We start from the raw sequence: 16,058 nt of genomic DNA on the forward strand, positions 1-16,058 counted from the left end.
ACCCCCCCCCCGGGGGGGGGGGGGGACAGACAATGCAGTCAATAATGTGACAGGATGTGAAAGGCATGAGAACGAATATTATGTTAGGAAACTGGGAACAGCTCTTCTAAAGAGGTAATATTTGAGCTGAAACACGAACAATGATACAGTCCACCACTGAAGACTGGCTGAAGAGGGATCCAGAAAATGGAGAATCTCAAGTGCAAATTCCATGAGGCAAGAGTTTGGAAATAGCTGAAGTGTCTAGGACATAAAGGGCATTGGGGAGACTAATATGAGATGAATAAAATCATCTCAAGGCCAAATAATTTGGGGATGTTTAGATCACTATAACTAATGTGGCCTTTCAAATCAATAAGGAAAATAACTTCTCAAAATAAACAAGGCGAGAAATAATTCACAATTGAAAAACTACAACCTGTCAATATATACATTAAAATATTAGTCTAGTGAGTAAGAAAGATATAATTTTCTACCATTCAAATTGGCAAGTCATCACAAATCATAATTTATATACAATGACAGTAAGGTGAGAAAATGCTGAAAGATTGTTATACTAGCAAAAAATGAGGAAAAGGTAAAAAGTGGAATTTAAATAAATTATGGTGCATTTTTACCATAGAAAAGTCTAAGTCCATTAAATGATACTTTCAAGAACTACTTCATGTTTAATTATGTCTGATACTGTTGATAATACCATTTCTAATCCATTCACAAATTCTATCAGTGCTCCTCTAAAACAAATTACCTCTCATTTTATTTCTACTGCTAAAAACCCTAATCCTAGACACCATAATTTCTGGAACTACTGCAGTAATTTTCTAATAATTACCTCTCCTAAACCCTTACTCCGTTTTCCTGTTTATCTTCCACAAAGTTTTGAAGAGTGATGTCCTCAGTGCTAATCATCATAAAACGCAAATACCCAATGTCATCACATTGTAACTATATTACAATTCCAACTTCTTACTATGACCCATTTGATCTGGCCTGCATTATTTCAAAGACCTCACCTGTGCCACACTTTCCCCTTAACAATGTTTAACACACATAGCATTTCTTTCTTTTTTCAACATGCCAAACTCATTCAGATCCAAAGACTTTTATCCTTGCTATTCCTGATGCTTGGAATGTGATTTTCTTAAGTTTATTTATTTATTTTGAGAGAAAGAGTACATGTGAGCAGGGCAGGGGCAGAGAGAGAGAGAAAGGGAGAATCCCAAGCAGGCTCCACACTGTCAGCACAGAGCTGGATGCAGGGATTGAACTCACAAACCATGAGATCATGATTTATTTCAAAGAAATAACTGAGATATGAGAATATAAAAAGATGACTTTACAAAATTAAACGTTCTTATGTACACACGTGTACGTGTATAGATGAGAGATCTATACACATAGATAAAGATATATACATACTAAATACATACCAAAAGAAACAGGAGAAGAATAAGGAAAATATCAGACCATACTGATCAAAATAAAATTACAAACTGAAAATAATATTTCTGAGAAACATTTAAAAGGTCATCTTATTTCTATATAATACTAACATTCATTCAAGTAATTTTACAAAACACCCTAAAAGATCAGAAAAGCACATATTTAATCAAATTTAATCAAATCTGAAATGAGAGCACCTTCAGTATGTAAATTTCCAGAAACCAGTGATTATCTTCAAATAATAGGCAAGAGGGAAAAGTAAGTTCTCTATAAGTTATAGCACAGGAAGCACTAAAATAGACTGTAGCAAAGTTACTCCTCTTAGGAGGTCACCGTAACCTCTGACTAGGATAAATCAGATCCACAGTGGGACTGGTAGTTGGGTTGAAGACTTCTGCAAGATTTCCAATGAAGCTTGTTTCCCATTTGTATTATATATCACTAAAAGAGCTAGAAAGGGACTAATGTAAAAAGAGAAGTAACCAAGACTTCTGCTACATTCTCAAGATGGCATATAACTATATATTTTTAATGGGATAGTTATAGCAAGAGCCTATACACCAAGACATATACTAGTATATTGGCAGGAAAATCTGTTTTAACATAATTAGTACTGAGCCAAGGGTTCTTAAAAGATTATTCAGAATTCGCTTAAAGCACTTTTCTGGTAGTGTTAGCACTAATAGGAGTATCATCAAGTTGGAATAATGTGTGATTAATTTTAACTGTGGCATTGGTCTGTATTTTAGCAACCCATTCAATATTTTTAAGGCTTAAATACAAAGAATCAACTACTTCACAATTAGCTGAGTGAAGTTAGAAAGGATTTACTGAGACTATTCTCCATGGAAAGTACCAAGGTGAATATAATGTGGTTCCCATATTTTAAAAAACTGTAATATAAACAGAAACAGAAATCTAGTACATGAATCTTGGCAAATGATAAATAATGAGCTAGAGTTTATCAATGGATATAGAATGAAGCATACTGATTCAGGATACATCTTAAAAGCAAAATAATTAAGATCTGAAAATAAATAGGATTACATTCAAGCCAAAGGAGAGGAGAGAATGGTATTATTGTGACTCAGGCACATGGTGTATGTGAAGTGATAAGCAACAATGATTGGGTTGGAAGGCAGAATGAGAATTGAGGACTAATATCTATTTTGGTTTCAGACATCTGAATCTGTCATAGCCTATAGCACAAAGGAAAACATGGAGCTAAAATTTTAGAAACAGCATAAAAAAGAAATATCAATTAATGGCCAATTTCCTTATGTTTAAATGTATCTATAATATAAGGTGTTTTGTCTAGGACATTACGTAGGTTTAAATATAAAATAAAGAACTAGGTTTTGATGAATTATGTTTATAATATTTAGTTTTTTAACATTTTACTTGACCCACTAAAAGAGTGTTTCTCAAAGTCCTATACAAAACCACAACTGAAAAAGAAAAAGAGCCATTTAAAGGAAAAGAAAACAGAATGAATATTTAAAAGAGAAATACATTTCAGATGGTATAGTTCAAAAAATTATACATTTTGGCATTAATTTTCCTAATTGATAACTGGCCCATACAAGATGCTTCCTAAAAATTCTCCTGGATTTTAGCTTTGTCAGAATGCTCACAAAAACTTAGAAAAAAGGAATTTTGTTCTTCTTAATATCAAACTTCCATCAGATGGTTAATATTCATCGTAAAGTAAGTAAAAAATTCAATAATAATTAATTTTACTAATTTTGTAAGATAAATAGAATGTTTGAATAATTATAGTGGTTAGAAGGTAGGGTAACTAATAGAAATAAACAGTGTTTCTTGATACCTAAAATTGAAGATCAATCACTTGGCCATCTTTTATAGTTTGCTCCTTCTTACGAAAACACATACAGAAAAATCTACTGGTAAAAGTGATATGACTGCAGACAAATAATCACATAGGTTACAACTCCTGGTATCTACATTGCCTGAAATTCAACTAGTCTGGAGATCTGTCCTATTAACATTTTTCCTTTTGCTTTCTTTTTTTTTTTTTCTACTTTCAACCTGAACCCGCTTGGAATAACTAGTTATCTTTACTTATCATAGTTAAATCCATCAACTGGACAACTGGAATAAAACAAGCAAGAAAAATAAAATAAGGAAGAAATATTAAGAATGCAGGGAGAAATGGAGAAAACTGAATGAAAAACAGAACTAAAACAATGAACGTGCCGAAGAACAGATGAAGAGCAGTAACACTGGGATACAAAAATCAGAGGCATAAAATATAATTCTTGCCCCCTCAAATATTTTTTGAAAAGTGGACAGAAATAAATAAGAATATAAGTATTAATTACTCAACAATAATTTTACAAAGTTTAATCCCAGTGTTTGGAAGAGATTTATTAATCTGGCAAATAATGTATAGAACACATAATAGACACTAAGTGGCAAGGGGTTCACCAGTAAGTTACTGGCTATCTCAAAAATGCTCCCAATCTAGTCAGAGAGACAGACAAATTTACAGGTAATACACTAACACTTTACACCAAGTATTTGTGAGAACACAGTAGAGAGAAGTTATTCTAACTGCAGACATCAATAAATATTTCACCTAAATTGGGCATTAAAGACTGGGAAGGATTCCACCAGGAGGAAAAAAATAGGAAGGACATTACAAACTCACAGTATAGCCTAACCCAAGGCGTAGAAATATAGAAATGGATGAATGTTCATAGAAATGTATAGAAATGCAAGCTGACCATTATGGCCCCAGCAAAGGTGGTTTAATAGAATATTAAAATGAGAATTTTGTTGTTTTCTCATTTTCAGTTAAGAACCAAAGCTAATAACAAAAGTTTCCAAGTACTATAACTGAGTTAACAGATCATCTATGCAACATTTGGGAATATGTGGCCAAAAATTGCTCAGGAATTGTTTAGTCCATCATTCATATAAAAATTAAAAGTATATATTGGAAGAGAGGAGTTTATATTGTTAGAGGAAGAAACAGAACAGCAACCCACTCAAAGTTTGGCCTATGTCCCTTAGGATATACGACATTTAAGGAATGATCCAGGAATTGGACTTAGGCCTAAAAACAATCTAAAGGCAAGAGGTTAAGATGCCCTTAGTCTGGGGCTACTATCTTAGAAATAGCACACTTCAGAGTTTGTGAAGTAAAGAATTACATTTTCCAATGGGACAGGGAAGGACCCCTGGGAAAGGAATTAGTGTTGATCTAATTTTAAAGGAATTCTACACAGAACTGTAAAGGGAACAAGGCAACCCCAGAAGAAAGAGGTTCAAAGTGGACTAGAAAGTCAGAAACTAAGGACAGTAGTCAAAAGAAGACCAACAAAGAAGTCTCAACTGCATCAAGGAATTACAACTGAGTTGTCCCCCAACAGTGGGATTCTGATAAATCCATAAAAGCAAAAAAGTTGAATTTCCAACATGTCTTTATTACCAATTAGATATTCCCTATTTCTAACCTCAAACTTGGGAAGACCCAGCAGTAGCATGAGCAGCAAGGAGAAAAACTTAGGCAAAAAGAAATGAATACAACTGTCTACTAGATGACATGTCTCCACTGAGGTTTATAGGCCTTCTTTATTTTTTTATCTTTAAAAATTCTTTTAGGGGCACCTGGGTGGCTCAGTTGGCATCTGACTTCAGCTCAGGTCATGATCTCACGGTTTGTGGGTTCAAGCTCCCCATCAGGCTCTGTGCTGACAACTAGCTCAGAGCCCGGAGCCTGTTTCAAATTCTGTGTCTCCCTCTCTCTCTGACCCTCCCCTGCTCACGCTGTCTGTCTCTCTCTCAAAAATAAATAAAAATATTAAAAAAATTTTTAAATAAAAAAATAATTCTTTTGAATGTTTAAGAGAGAGTGAGCACCCCAAAGACAACATGAGTGGGGGAGGGCCAGAGAAAGAGAGAGGGAGAGAGAGAGAGAAAGAGAGAGAGAGAGAGAGAGAGAGAGACAGAATCCCGAGTAGGCTCCATGCTCAGCACAGAGACCAATGCAGGGCTCGATCTCATGACTGTGAGATCATGACCCAAGCAGAAATCAAGAGTCAAAGGCTTAACCAACTGAGCCACCCAGACACCCCAAGTCTTCTTTAAACAAAGTTGACATAAGGACAAAATTTCACAATGGATGAGAGTTTGGAATTTTAGTTTTTTAGCCTTCTTTTAAAAAAATTATCTGAAAAGTTAGTATATCTTCAAATGTCAGGGTGTAAGCAAAGAAGGTATTGAAGAGAGAATGAAAATAACAGAGATAAAAGAGCAAGAAGAACAAGAGCAGAGAGGAGATGAACGCTTGAAAAGCATGTATCGAGAAGCAGAAAAGAAAATATTCAGGGTGGTATTTCAGGTGCCATGACAGGAAAGAATAAAGTAACTTTCGACTTGCACCCTGGTGAGTTCACCTCTTAATAAATCCATTAAGAGTGATAAATGGTGAGTAAAGAAGTCAATTATAAAAATGTCATAATTTTGATATGGTTATTGTGGAGCTTAAAATCCATCCTATATATATAGAAGTAAAGAGGTTTTTTTAAGGAGTACGAATCATGTGTTGTAAATTTTTCTAGGGAGAACTTACATCTATTTATAAAATGTTCACTGTTTCCTGAGTTGCAGAAACTCTTAAGTACTGAGTTAAAGAAGTTAAAGGCAGACTCCACTCTCAACGATTTTACAGAGGAAACAAACACAAAGGCAGTGACAGTACCTGAGATATCTGCTATAATAGGAAAAAGAAAAGTCCACAGGACCATACAGAAGGGTCATCGAACAGAAGTATAAGGGATGAAGGATGAATAAGAAAACATCTTAGTTAAGGATAAGTCTAAAAAGTGAGACCTAAAGAATGAGGTTGAGTTACACAGATGATAGTGGTCTAGGGATAAAGGGGTGTGTAAGTTATTGGAAGGAATGTTGCAAGAACACAAAGACTCAAGGAAAGCATGACATATTCTGAGAACTGCAAAGCACTGGGCATCAATTAATCAATACATGCAATTTCCAAGGAAAGAAATGAGACTGAGGACATAGGGACGGAGTCAGATCACATGCACAGAATTTAGACTTTATCGGAAGATAAAAATGAGGTCCACTGACATTCTAACAACACTCATTATTTTTTATATATACTGCATATCTGGCACATGCAAAGCACTCTTTCACATATGTTTTATTGTTTTTCCTCACAACAACCCTGTGAGGTAGGTGTAATGATTTCCTATTAATAGATTTAAGAAAACCTTACAGTTATTAAACAATTTATGCTTTATTTAAATGGCTACAAAGTGGCAGTCAGGATTCCAGGCCATGCTTCAGAAAATATATAAGGAACATCACATGCATTCATGTGCACACACGTACATACACACACAGACACACACAGACACACACACACACACACACTTTACCTATGACATATAGAAATTTCAGAGTTTAAGGCAAATTTTAGGTAATAAACATAAGTTAACTCACTATTAGAGAGGTGTGCAGCATAAAGAGTCCTTTATACAAATTTATACTTTTAAATTTTTCAATTAAATGTATACAAGGAATAGCTGCAAAATTCATAAAAAATGCTCGAATTAACTGATACATAATGCATGAATACCAAAGACTGAGGTAATTATATGAGTGTTTTAACTTCATATAACCGGCGTGAGGTTCTTTGAAAGAAAATCCTCACATTTATTTCTATAATATATAAATTCAAACTGCAAATATTGTTCAATGGATATAAATTATATTTTGGATGACAGAAAATGTCTGAATACTAAAGTTTATTAAATGAACTCAAATACTAACCATTTGGTGTAAAAAGAACTGTCCACCTAATGTGAAATTACAAAATCATCTCCCCATTATTTACAATGAAACATATGAAGTTGTTTCATTTTCGTATTACATGCAAGATTCTGCTCAGAAAAATTTGATAAGAAAAATAGTGTTTTAGAAAACTAGGATGAATATAAGAATATGTCCTTAACTGAAATGATAGAGGATATATTTTGTAAAATTGAGGAGAGTGTCTGAGAATTCTAAAATATGGATTCAAACTCTATATGAAAACGTTCTTTAAAATGAGCTTAAATTAAGTAAAATCTACACCAAAAGTACATTGCCTTATATTTTATTTTCTCCTCAATTTCACTACTTGTTCAGCTGGTGCTGCATTTCTTTTTAAAGTCTCCAAAATAAAGCTAGATGTTGTCAGAACATCACTGCTAGAGGTCTAAGTACCTATTATTAAGTATTAAAAATTCATTTTATCTACATACTTGTTTCATTTTTCTATTTCAAACATAGGATTATAAAGGGGGAGATGAAAAAAAGACAGGTTTCTTTAAGATTTAGTGAGTCTTGATCTAGTACTTATTTCTGAATTCAAAAACTATGAAATGAATATAAACTATATAATAAGCCCAACCACAATGCTGGTCTTGCAGAAAAAGATGAAGACCCTCCTTCAGGAAACAAACAATCAAATAGAGATAAAAGATACTTTATGCAATGAAGGTGATTTCTAAATAAACTAAATAAATGCTCCAAATATACAATTTAACTGAAATACCAATAGTTTCCTTTATTTTTAATTATACAAGTAGTACATGTTCATCAATTCATATAATACATAAATATATGCAATAAAAATTAAAGTTTCCATCTAATTCCCTTTTCCAAATAACATACGTTAGAATTACTTTAAAGTTTAAGATTCATTTGGTTAAAAATTGAACCTATTAAGTTGGTAAACTTACATCATCCACAGAAAGTCTAATATGTAACAACTCTGTAGAATTGAAAAATGTATACTCATATGCACAACAGGTATAGTCTGTACCTTTTCACCAAAACAGTATATAAGGCATATGGTCTATTCTGTCAAATATAGTAACTTCAGGTAATAAATGAGATAAAGCAATACTTACAATTACACTGTTTGTAGAAAATGCAAAAGAACAAATTCTAGCAAATCAAATATTACATATACTAACAAAATACCTTCTTGCTAAAGATACATAAGTACATTATATTGTGTCTAAACTATATTCTTTAAAATATTAATGTTTACTTCTTTAGTGCTTTTACTACTGAAAGAAGTATTACATCTGTAAGTAAGGGGGAAAATGTCATTAAAATGTTAGCTTTTTGGGAATATTTAACTGCATTTCACTTTGAATGTAAATAAAGCTTAGTTTTTTAAAAAAATTACTAGATGCCTCTATGATGAACAGGTTGTTGAGACTTTTATTTATTCTAAAAAAAGTTTATTTCAAAACAGTAGGATAACTCTACTACACAGAGACAGTTAAAAATCTTTGTAGGAAATCAGACCTCTTCTTTTGACTCGAAAATACCATCACTCGGCATTTAATTAACACAAATAATACTCTAACTAGAACAAAGTCACTTGCACCAAAATATCTTGGTTACACAATGTAAGGTACATTCTGAATACATAGAATTCTACCCAAGTTAAACAGAAAACACGTAAAGAAAGGATCTGAAGAAATAATTTCTTCCACCCACCTCATTTTACAACTAAGTAAACTGTGGCCCAGAGAGGCTTTTATCTGCTTTCATTGAGAATCTATAGGCATAGAGATGTACACAAACATCACTTAAATTATGATGTAAGTTAAAGTTACCTAAAATAAATGATACTATATTTAATATAATTAAGACTAGATGAAGACTAAGAAATTCTGATTTCTTGCGAGAGAAATGTCTACAGATGCACACACACACAAAAATAGATACTGACTAGAAATTTTGCAAAACAATGAAATATAACAATCCATACCATACTGTTTAACAATAGACACAGGAAGTTCTAATGTTACTTTCTAATTCTGTAAGGCATAAACATGCCAAACTATTACTAAAGATAGCTTTTGTAAACAGCTTTTACAAAAGGAAAAAGAAAATCTTTAAATAATAAAATGGAAGAGAATGACTAAAATACATTAAGTGAAAGTTCAAATATTTACTGTTTCTTCTCTCCCAAGTTTTGTTTCAATATGCTAAAAAAAAAAAAAAATCAAACTCAATGCTTCTAAAACAAAGAATCAAAAATAGGTTCATTATAAACTGGCTTTGTTGCAAAGCTTTCACCACAGGAATGAAAGTATCACAACTAAGACATAAACCACTATAAGCAAAGCTAATTAGGATGTTCCTGTTGAATTTTAAGTTGATTTGCTACTTTAAGAAGACAGTTCTAAAATCTTATATAATATTGGTTTGGTTATTTGAAAATATTTAAAAACAAATTGATTCTTTTAAGCTTCATTAAAAGTGAAGTATTTATGAAAGCATTTTAGTTTCATAAGCTTTTAGAATAAAATAATTGCCAAGGAGTGCATCCATTTGTTTGTTATTCAATTCAGTACCAATCACAAATTAGATGACCTTAAAATAAAATTTAGAGTCAGGGAGAGCAGCATTAAGTTTAACTGACCTCAATACATTTTTAAATGATGCTTCCCAGTTATTTGTTATTCTCTCTTATTGGGTTTTCCAGTCTAGGACGGGTACACAAGAAACTTACAGTCTATGTAGTACTCCTAGTCAGTTTCACTCTGCAGATGGCACAGTGGAGAAATACCTTCTGTACAGGACCATGTACAATTTCTTCTGCAGCTGTCAGCACCTAGGGGAAAGTGCGCTGTTAAACAGTTGCTGCGTTCCACCTCAGAAGTGGCTGCAATTCGGTGGTGGGTGAAGTGACTCCTGTACATATATACAGGGATGAAAAGTACTATAGAAAATGAAAATATTTAACAACAAAGGTGGCTGTCTAAAAACTGTGCCACAGCAAAACAGAATACATCATTCAGTCACAAGAGCCCTACACAGATGGGCTATCGTTCATTTAAAAATTCGATGTTAAGAATGATTGAAGAAAAAAGTAGAAATACAATTATTCATACAACGTAACTATAAATCAATGTTAAAACACATATGTAAAAAAATTGAACCCAAATACTGTATACACTTTTATAACATTACTTTTATAGTAATTTACCTAAAACCAGTAAATATACACAGTAAGATTCTTCATTATGCTTAACTAATTTGATGCTTTTGCTTTAGATGACAATTCAAGGGGGAAAAACAAAGTAGGTGAGATATCAGAACTGAAGCATTAGTGACATGAAAATATATTTAAAAAGTAAGGAAACCCATTCTGAAATTCTAAATTACTTTATATTTTTTAAAAAATTGTGAAATAACTAGTCCTCAACAATTAGCAATGGTTAAATTATTTTTTCATATAATAGAGTTTTAAAAGTGATCTCATATAAAACAACTTTTCTTCTACAAACTCTCAAAGTCCTTATAATCTAAATACAGTCTTCATCCTTAGCCCATATATCAATGAGTTAACTAAGTGTACAATAACTTTAGTTCATTAATACAGAAAATTATTACCAACCTACTTTTGCTACAACACCCCTTCTATATAATTTATATTTGATGGAATTGGAAGACAAATAAAATATTATTCTTTGAGAAATGTCACCAAATCAATCATGAGGCTGGAAGGCACTATCTTTCTAACTTTTTATCTCTAGGCACAGCTACTATGTTTATAATACCCAAAAGAACTAACATTACTTCAAAATACACACATATAGATTTGTGAAACAGATCGAAGGCACTCTGAAGCAGTCTAACAAATCTGACCATGAAAAAGTGTCTCATCCATCAAATCTGAATCTCACATGTATGTATTTACTTTGGCATTTACTCAGTAGAGTTAGCGATAGATGACAATTTCAACCTCTTTAAATTCTTTCTAGAATAAGGCATAGTGCAAATAAATATTACTTTCCTAAAGTGACAAGAGGTAGTAGAGAAGAAAAAATACAGAGTTTATCAGTTTTTTTTTATTAAAAGAAGAAACAGATCAGAGATTCCTTTCTTGGGTCCATGTACAGGACTTAGGTAATCTAGAAATTCTGCAAAATTGCATGCTAAAAATAAAGACCTATTATAGGGGACCATAAGCACATTTTTCTAGGGCAAATGGGCCATAGAACTTTTGTGAAGTTCTCCAAAGTTTCTGTGACTTCCCCTCCAAAATTTAAGGGTAAGTGATATGAAGACACCCAATTGAGTAGGTGGCAGATCATTTAAATTAAATGTCTAACTCTGAGCAGCTGTTTCTACTTTTGTCTTATGAGTAACAGACACAGGGATGTTCCAGCAACTAAATGAAATAATTGGCATACGCACATGGTACAATACCTGACCTATTATTATCAGTAATAATAGTAATTATTCAGAAAAATCTATCTCAAACAACCAGAAATTCCTTATAGGGTCACATCTTTGGGTCCCATCTTTACTGCTACGTAACTTCATATTAGTTTTATTTAGCTAAGTCTTCTACTTTTACTTAGCTATATCTTCTAAAAGAGACCAACATCACAAGCTACACATTTCTAAATTCTTTTAGATGCAAAATTGCTAAACACAAGTTTTGAGACACTGGTATGTACTCCTATAGTCTACATTTCCCACAAAACCTCATTGATCCCTTCTACGACACTGTACTTACTTTGAACAGGCTCAGATATGGAAAATATTTAGCTTCAATGGTCTATATAAAATAATGTCATTTCCTTTATCGGTCTCTCTTTTACTTCACATAATATACAAACAAAAAATCTAAATCTGAAGAATGTATCAAGGGATCATATTTTCTGAAAAGGTTATAGAAGCAATACTTAATTTCACAAATCATTTTCCCTATTCCTTTCAGTTTGTCTTTGTGAAGGTAATGATTCAATATACATTCATACATGCACATCCTTTAAAAAGAATCTGTGAATTACAATATCGTAGATTAGCCATACCTTTAAATAGATTCCACATTACAAGAGCATTACAAGAGTGTTTATGGTGCTCTTCAAGAGTGTGGCAACTTTTAAAATACTCATCCAAAATGACAAATGAACTCTTACCATGTATTAAAGATATTCAATGAAGAAACTGAATAGTTTGCTTAGATAGATAGATAGATAGATAGATAGATAGATAGATAGATAGATAGATATAGGTATCTATATACACACATATAGATATATAAGATACACACACACACACACACACACACACACAACTATATAGTTGGTTCCCAACCATTTCAAATGTGAAGAACTTTTTCTAGAGCCTTCTCATGATAGGAGTTACATTTTATGTATTCACACACTAATAAAGCATATACCAATACGATAAAAAAGGGAAAGCCATTATGTAAACGTATAGAAGAGAGAAGCNTCACAAATCATTTTCCCTATTCCTTTCAGTTTGTCTTTGTGAAGGTAATGATTCAATATACATTCATACATGCACATCCTTTAAAAAGAATCTGTGAATTACAATATCGTAGATTAGCCATACCTTTAAATAGATTCCACATTACAAGAGCATTACAAGAGTGTTTATGGTGCTCTTCAAGAGTGTGGCAACTTTTAAAATACTCATCCAAAATGACAAATGAACTCTTACCATGTATTAAAGATATTCAATGAAGAAACTGAATAGTTTGCTTAGATAGATAGATAGATAGATAGATAGATAGATAGATAGATAGATAGATATAGGTATCTATATACACACATATAGATATATAAGATACACACACACACACACACACACACACACACACAACTATATAGTTGGTTCCCAACCATTTCAAATGTGAAGAACTTTTTCTAGAGCCTTCTCATGATAGGAGTTACATTTTATGTATTCACACACTAATAAAGCATATACCAATACGATAAAAAAGGGAAAGCCATTATGTAAACGTATAGAAGAGAGAAGCATATTAAAGCATTCAGAGTGCTGCAGTGAAAAGGATATGAGTAGAATATAGAGTACATGCACAGTTCAGTGAGGAGAAGGACAACAGCCACAGGTCCAATTAGGTTCAGGAATTTTAAAATATTTTATTTGAAAGAGTGGCATCTTGAGAAGAATTTAACAAAAATCACTCTAGCAGAAGCATGGAAGATCAACTAGAGGTGTGAATGGTTCAACTGGGATGAGAACACTGGGAATATATAATTAGGAATAATGAAAAAAATCTATAGAAAACAAAACCACTACTAAATTGAAAAAACTAGAAGACTAAAAGTTATGAGGTAAGTCAAAGCTATTTCTAAAGTTTGAATATACATACTAGCATTCCTTCATTCATTTATTCACTCAACAACAAAAAAATGAGTTTCCTGAGTCAGGTCCCGTTTAAGACACTAGGTAAAACACTGAACAAAAGAGCCAATGACCTTTCAAAGATTTCATGCTAATGAAAGAGATGGATAATAAACTATTAAATTATAATAAAATGTACGGCAATGGCTCAGTTATAAAACAAAAGGAAAGCAAGTTATAGGAACAAACTGGCAAATATACTATTTTAACAAGGTAGTCAGAGAAAACCTAAGGAAGCAGCAATATATGAACAAAGAATGAAATGACATGAGTCCACAGACTACCTGGGTAAGAACGCTATACAGAAAGAAAAGTAAGAACAAAGTCCCATGACAGGAACAAGTGATCAAAATTTTAACCTCATGTCAGATCACACAGAACTTTATAGACCATAATAAGGACTCTGGACTTTTTTAAAAAAACTCTTAAAGAAAACCACTGCAATATTTTGACTAGCAGAGTGATATAACCTGTTTAATCTTTAGTAAGGATCATTCTAGCTGCTGTGGTTGAAATGATGGCAGCCAGCAAGAATGGAAATTCAGTTGTCTCCCCACATCCCTTATCCACACTTTGGCTTTCTGCAGTTTCATTTATCCATGATCAGCTGGTATCTGGAAGCAGATGACCCTCCTTCTAACATATCCTCAGAATGCTAATAGTAGGCTAATGCTATATCACAATGCCTGTCATTAACCTTACGTTATGTGTCTCATCACATACGCATTTTATCATCTCACATCACCAGACAGTTGAGTGCACAGTACAATAAAATATTTTGAGAGACAGACCATAGTCACATAACTTTATCACAGTATATCATTATAACTGTGCAATTTTATTATTAGTTATTGTTGTTAATCTCTTACTGTGTCTAATTTATAAATTAAACTTTGTCATAGTGATGCATGTACAGGAAAAAAGCACTATCTGGATAAAGCACTATCCATAGGGTTCGTTACTGTCCGTGGTTTCAGGCATCCACTGGGGGTCTTAGACATATAATCCACATTGGTATTACTGTACCAGTGAGACTATGGTAAATTTACATAACAATATGAGGTGGGATTAATAATTACAACTCAAGACTAAGAACAAAAAATCATGAATCAAGTATTTTAACATTCGGAAATCAGAGATCAAACATGTGGGAACCTACCACTCCTTCATAACTGAAATATGTTTACCTTCTTCAGTTATTTGTTATTCCAAAACTGCCCACCCTTGTCTCATTTTGAGTGAGTCAATCAACTTGAGAGTTTGCTTCAATGACTTAATGTAGTTGGACAGTGCTGTTGTCAAAGAATCTAAGTCCAGGAATAGGGGTCCAAAAGACTGGCAAAAGGGAAGATAGTTATCTCTCAGTTGGACTTCAGCTTGCATTTATGCCTGCTTATCATCCCATGCTCTCTCCCCTTTTGTAGGCTTATCTGAGGAGAGGGGGTAAAAAAGACTCAAAGTTGGAAAGCAAGGTAGAGTGAACCATAGTCACTATTGTAAAGGCAAAGAGTGCCTTGACTGTGAAAGTAGCTGAAATTGAGCCTCCAGACAAAGGGGATCGCATCAGCCAGAGGCTGTGAATACACTGGAGAGACAGAAACTGAAAAAGAGTGGAAGACAAGCCAGAACTGGATGGTGTGACATGCCAAAAATATCTCACCTCCAAAACAAGTCTTACAGTATGTGCTGCATCGGAAAGTCAGTATTTTTGTCTCTTTTCCTGACAGAAGGCATTAAGGTCTAGTCAGTGCTCAGCAGAGGAGCAGAAAAAGAAAACTAAACTTCTCCTACATAAGTAGGAGATCTTTCGATCTCTCTTCTTTAGGTATCAGAACCCAGGCGGAGAAACAGGAATAAAAACGAAAAAGCATATCATTCTCCACTCACTGGCGTGAACAGACTGAATGACTAGATTCAAGTCTTCCACACTCTAATCTCCTAGAAAAGCAAAGTGGTAATGAGTAGAAGGGGAGAGTTTTAAATTGGGCTATGAGGTGAAAATTCAAACTGGTTAGATAAACTGACTTTATCAGATTAAACTGATTTCCTGAAGTATCCAAAAAACTATGACATTTTCTTGAGGTAAGTCAAGGAACAAATAAATGACTTGACCAACCATGAACAAAGGTGCTACAGGAGAAAAATAAAACCATTCCATATTTGCATCCCCACTTTAATCACCATCTCAATTCATACCGTATTAAGAAATGGTGAGCACCAATGAGCTAGTAAGTGATTTTGACTTTCCATCTAAAATACTCTATGAATGTCAGGCTAAATGCCTGCATTATCAGTCTTTTTATTCTTAAGAACAACTGGTAGGGCACCTGGGTGGCTCAGTGGGTTAAGCTACCCACTTCAGCTCAGGTAAT

At 33.2% G+C, this 16,058-nt stretch overlaps 1 protein-coding gene across 4 annotated transcripts in view; it reads right to left on the reverse strand.

Moving 5' to 3' along the window:
- NOVA1 (NOVA alternative splicing regulator 1) overlaps positions 1-16,058 on the reverse strand; it is a 145,625-nt gene that overhangs the window by 88,145 nt on the left and 41,422 nt on the right. For 2 of the 4 annotated variants that reach the window (XM_077770497.1, XM_077770496.1), the window contains exon 2: positions 10,010-10,111. The exons of the other annotated variants lie outside the window; for them this stretch is intronic. The gene's annotated coding sequence lies outside the window, so the exon portion shown is untranslated. The remainder of the gene's footprint in view (positions 1-10,009; positions 10,112-16,058) is intronic. 4 annotated transcript variants of the gene reach the window in all.

Source organism: Crocuta crocuta, unplaced genomic scaffold (assembly GCF_008692635.1).
Source record: "Crocuta crocuta isolate KB4526 unplaced genomic scaffold, BGI_CrCroc_1.0 scaffold175, whole genome shotgun sequence".
Lineage (NCBI taxonomy): Eukaryota > Metazoa > Chordata > Mammalia > Carnivora > Hyaenidae > Crocuta > Crocuta crocuta.